The 5,000-nt window shown below is 56.7% G+C and overlaps 2 non-coding genes across 2 annotated transcripts; both read left to right on the top strand.

The window, feature by feature from the left end:
• Nucleotides 1-2,192: 2,192 nt before the first annotated feature.
• Nucleotides 2,193-4,103, top strand: LOC126435405 (small subunit ribosomal RNA). The gene has a single exon (XR_007579916.1). It is a non-coding gene; the product is annotated as a small subunit ribosomal RNA (ribosomal RNA).
• A 351-nt stretch (nucleotides 4,104-4,454) lies between these two features.
• LOC126435396 (5.8S ribosomal RNA) lies at nucleotides 4,455-4,609 on the top strand. Its single transcript, XR_007579908.1, has one exon. It is a non-coding gene; the product is annotated as a 5.8S ribosomal RNA (ribosomal RNA).
• Nucleotides 4,610-5,000: the final 391 nt, after the last annotated feature.

The following is a 5,000-nucleotide window of genomic DNA, read 5'->3' as shown; positions in this document are numbered from 1 at the left end:
GTTGGGCCTTAACCCAACCTATGTTGGGCCTTAACCCAACCTATGTTGGGCCTTAACCCAACACACGTTGGGCCTTAACCCAACACACGTTGGGCCTTAACCCAACACACGTTGGGCCTTAACCCAACACACGTTGGGCCTTAACCCAACACACGTTGGGCCTTAACCCAACACACGTTGGGCCTTAACCCAACACACGTTGGGCCTTAACCCAACACACGTTGGGCCTTAACCCAACACACGTTGGGCCTTAACCCAACACACGTTGGGCCTTAACCCAACACACGTTGGGCCTTAACCCAACACACGTTGGGCCTTAACCCAACACACGTTGGGCCTTAACCCAACACACGTTGGGCCTTAACCCAACACACGTTGGGCCTTAACCCAACACACGTTGGGCCTTAACCCAACACACGTTGGGCCTTAACCCAACACACGTTGGGGCCTTAACCCAACACACGTTGGGCCTTAACCTGCTCTGTAATTGTCATACGACGCGTTAAATTAGTGTAGTGTTGCCTAACTGCAACCCCCGCAATATAGTTTGCTACTCGCACTGCCCGGTCCCCAGTGTATCGCTTCATGTTAAACACCTTGCAGCTATACACTGTAATGTGGATGGCAGCAGGACGTACATGCTCAATGCCCTTTGCAGTTGTTCATTGGCATTTGCAGTTGTTCATTGGCATTCGCATGGCGAAGCACTTAGCCTACGCTGTGGTACGGCCTGTGTCAACTGTCCGCTGATGTTGTACGTCCAAATCACACACTGTACTGCACATTGGTCCTCATGTACTGAATGATACATCGTGGTACATGTGACCGTACAACGACTGCGCCAACAACGGCGAACCATGCGGTCCAAATGTTGTGCACTCAGCTACGTGTCGTCTCCCTATAAGAGCTGGATTGCAGTGTGGTATGCCCTGGATGGCGATCAGCATGAGCCGTCTGTTGATGTAGTGGCGCGTGTTGTCAGACGTAGTCGTCTCTTCTCACACACCGTGATAGCATGGTGCACTGCGTTCCACATCTGCGACATGCGACAGAGGCCGGTTGACAGTCGTTCGCGCAATGGACATCGCATACGTACGGGGGCCACCTTCCACGTGTTCGCGAAGCGTGCACATGTTGTTGCGTGTATGTGGGCAGACATAGTGTGTCGTGACACCTGACACAGGCATGCAACAATCGTTGAATTTGCAAATGGCGATGGACGCCTACGTTTGCTGGTGACGTTACGCAAATGAACAACTGGTAAACCGTTGTGGTGCGGTTGTTCTCGCTAGAGGTGAATCAGTGATGGCGACGATCGGTTGAGCTACCAACCGGTTGTTCCAGCGATACCCACCATGCCCACGAACGTGAATGGCATCTGGGTGTGAAGCGATACGCGGCGGTGGCTGGGTGGGACCGTCCCCGGCCGGTGAGGGGGGGCCTCCCGGCGTGCTGGCCGCGCGGTGCGTGGGCGCACGCGCTACAGCCGGCTGGTGGGGGCGGCCAGTGGCAGGCGCGCCGGCCGACGGAGGGCGGCAGGCGGCGCAGCTGCGCGCCGGCGCACCCTGCACGCGGCGCCGTGCGGCCAAAGTAGGTCCTCGCGGGCCCGGTGCGAAGCGCGGTGGACATCTGCAGTGTGCTGGTCCGATTGAGGACTGTGTGCGCTGAGGATGCGCCGCCGCCCGGCGCTCGGCGCCGCGACGCCGTCTGCTGCTCGGTCGCCTCTGCGGTTCTCGCAGGTGGTTTGTATCGCAGCTGTGCGGACGTGTTGGCGCGTGCGCTGTGCTGGGAGAGTTCGCTTCGGCACCCAAGTGGGGCTTTTGTCCTTCTGTGGCGCTGGCGTTGGAGCTGCCGGTCACCGTAGGTGGCGCGTGTTGTCTCCCGCCGGCAATGCCACGACAGCACGCTCCCGGGCCTCTGTCGGCAGCGGCAAGCTCAGTTGGGAGCACGGGTGGTCGCACCTAAAGCGTCTAACTCGCCAAACCCCGGGCGATTGCGCCTCTCTCGAACCCGACCAAGTACTTAGGACGGCGCTGCGCGCCGCCGGGACCTGAGAGGGTTTCGAGGTGTATGGTGCAGGGGAGCTCAGCCTCCTCCTGTTTGCAGAATAATTGAGCGGACGCTTGCGTGTTCGCGCGGGCCCCCGGGACACACTCCCGGGCGGCCGGCTGCTCAGCTCTAGTTGACGCAGCTCCCTGGTTGATCCTGCCAGTAGTCATATGCTTGTCTCAAAGATTAAGCCATGCATGTCTCAGTACAAGCCGCATTAAGGTGAAACCGCGAATGGCTCATTAAATCAGTTATGGTTCCTTAGATCGTACCCACGTTACTTGGATAACTGTGGTAATTCTAGAGCTAATACATGCAAACAGAGTCCCGACCAGAGATGGAAGGGACGCTTTTATTAGATCAAAACCAATCGGTCGGCTCGTCCGGTCCGTTTGCCTTGGTGACTCTGAATAACTTTGGGCTGATCGCACGGTCCTCGTACCGGCGACGCATCTTTCAAATGTCTGCCTTATCAACTGTCGATGGTAGGTTCTGCGCCTACCATGGTTGTAACGGGTAACGGGGAATCAGGGTTCGATTCCGGAGAGGGAGCCTGAGAAACGGCTACCACATCCAAGGAAGGCAGCAGGCGCGCAAATTACCCACTCCCGGCACGGGGAGGTAGTGACGAAAAATAACGATACGGGACTCATCCGAGGCCCCGTAATCGGAATGAGTACACTTTAAATCCTTTAACGAGTATCTATTGGAGGGCAAGTCTGGTGCCAGCAGCCGCGGTAATTCCAGCTCCAATAGCGTATATTAAAGTTGTTGCGGTTAAAAAGCTCGTAGTTGGATTTGTGTCCCACGCTGTTGGTTCACCGCCCGTCGGTGTTTAACTGGCATGTATCGTGGGACGTCCTGCCGGTGGGGCGAGCTGAAGGCGTGCGACGCGCCTCGTGCGTGCTCGTGCGTCCCGAGGCGGACCCCGTTGCAATCCTACCAGGGTGCTCTTGAGTGAGTGTCTCGGTGGGCCGGCACGTTTACTTTGAACAAATTAGAGTGCTTAAAGCAGGCAAGCCCGCCTGAATACTGTGTGCATGGAATAATGGAATAGGACCTCGGTTCTATTTTGTTGGTTTTCGGAACCCGAGGTAATGATTAATAGGGACAGGCGGGGGCATTCGTATTGCGACGTTAGAGGTGAAATTCTTGGATCGTCGCAAGACGAACAGAAGCGAAAGCATTTGCCAAGTATGTTTTCATTAATCAAGAACGAAAGTTAGAGGTTCGAAGGCGATCAGATACCGCCCTAGTTCTAACCATAAACGATGCCAGCCAGCGATCCGCCGCAGTTCCTCCGATGACTCGGCGGGCAGCCTCCGGGAAACCAAAGCTTTTGGGTTCCGGGGGAAGTATGGTTGCAAAGCTGAAACTTAAAGGAATTGACGGAAGGGCACCACCAGGAGTGGAGCCTGCGGCTTAATTTGACTCAACACGGGAAACCTCACCAGGCCCGGACACCGGAAGGATTGACAGATTGATAGCTCTTTCTTGATTCGGTGGGTGGTGGTGCATGGCCGTTCTTAGTTGGTGGAGCGATTTGTCTGGTTAATTCCGATAACGAACGAGACTCTAGCCTGCTAACTAGTCGCGTGACATCCTTCGTGCTGTCAGCGATTACTTTTCTTCTTAGAGGGACAGGCGGCTTCTAGCCGCACGAGATTGAGCAATAACAGGTCTGTGATGCCCTTAGATGTTCTGGGCCGCACGCCGCGCTACACTGAAGGAATCAGCGTGTCTTCCTAGGCCGAAAGGTCGGGGTAACCCGCTGAACCTCCTTCGTGCTAGGGATTGGGGCTTGCAATTGTTCCCCATGAACGAGGAATTCCCAGTAAGCGCGAGTCATAAGCTCGCGTTGATTACGTCCCTGCCCTTTGTACACACCGCCCGTCGCTACTACCGATTGAATGATTTAGTGAGGTCTTCGGACTGGTACGCGGCATTGACTCTGTCGTTGCCGATGCTACCGGAAAGATGACCAAACTTGATCATTTAGAGGAAGTAAAAGTCGTAACAAGGTTTCCGTAGGTGAACCTGCGGAAGGATCATTACCGACTAGACTGCATGTCTTTCGATGTGCGTGTCGTGTCGCGCAACACGCTACCTGTACGGCTCGCAGTAGCCGTGCGCCGCGTGCGGAACCACGCGTGCTTCTCAAAACTAACGCCAATGTTGTGTGGTACGAGCGCTGAAGCGCTGGAGCGGCTGGCCTGCGGCACCTGGCGCCTGGCGCCGGTTTTGAATGACTTTCGCCCGACTGCCTGTCCGCTCCGGTGTGGAGCCGTACGACGCCCATCGGCCGTGAGGCCGTTGGACACAGAACGCTTGAACAGGGGCCGCCACACGCCTACGTCCCGCCTATGCAACTGTCTTGAAAGAGACAGTGGAAACTAAGAAAAGATCACCCAGGACGGTGGATCACTCGGCTCGTGGTCGATGAAGAACGCAGCAAATTGCGCGTCGACATGTGAACTGCAGGACACATGAACATCGACGTTTCGAACGCACATTGCGGTCCATGGATTTCCGTTCCCGGGCCACGTCTGGCTGAGGGTCGGCTACGTATACTGAAGCGCGCGGCGTTTGCCCCGCTTCGCAGACCTGGGAGCGTCGCGGCCGCCTGTGGGGCCGGCCGCGCCTCCTTAAACGTGCGATGCGCGCCCGTCGCCTGGCGGTTCGCATACCGGTACTTACTCGGTAGCGTGCACAGCCGGCTGGCGGTGTGGCGTGCGACACCTCGTACAACGACCTCAGAGCAGGCGAGACTACCCGCTGAATTTAAGCATATTACTAAGCGGAGGAAAAGAAACTAACAAGGATTCCCCAGTAGCGGCGAGCGAACAGGAAGAGTCCAGCACCGAACCCCGCAGGCTGCCGCCTGTCGTGGCATGTGGTGTTTGGGAGGGTCCACTACCCCGACGCCTCGCGCCGAGCCCAAGTCCAACTTG

Source organism: Schistocerca serialis, unplaced genomic scaffold (genome assembly GCF_023864345.2).
Source record: "Schistocerca serialis cubense isolate TAMUIC-IGC-003099 unplaced genomic scaffold, iqSchSeri2.2 HiC_scaffold_1205, whole genome shotgun sequence".
Classification (NCBI taxonomy): Eukaryota; Metazoa; Arthropoda; class Insecta; order Orthoptera; family Acrididae; genus Schistocerca; species Schistocerca serialis.
Note: the sequence above shows the minus strand (reverse complement) of the source record. Positions and strands in the feature narration are given on the sequence as shown.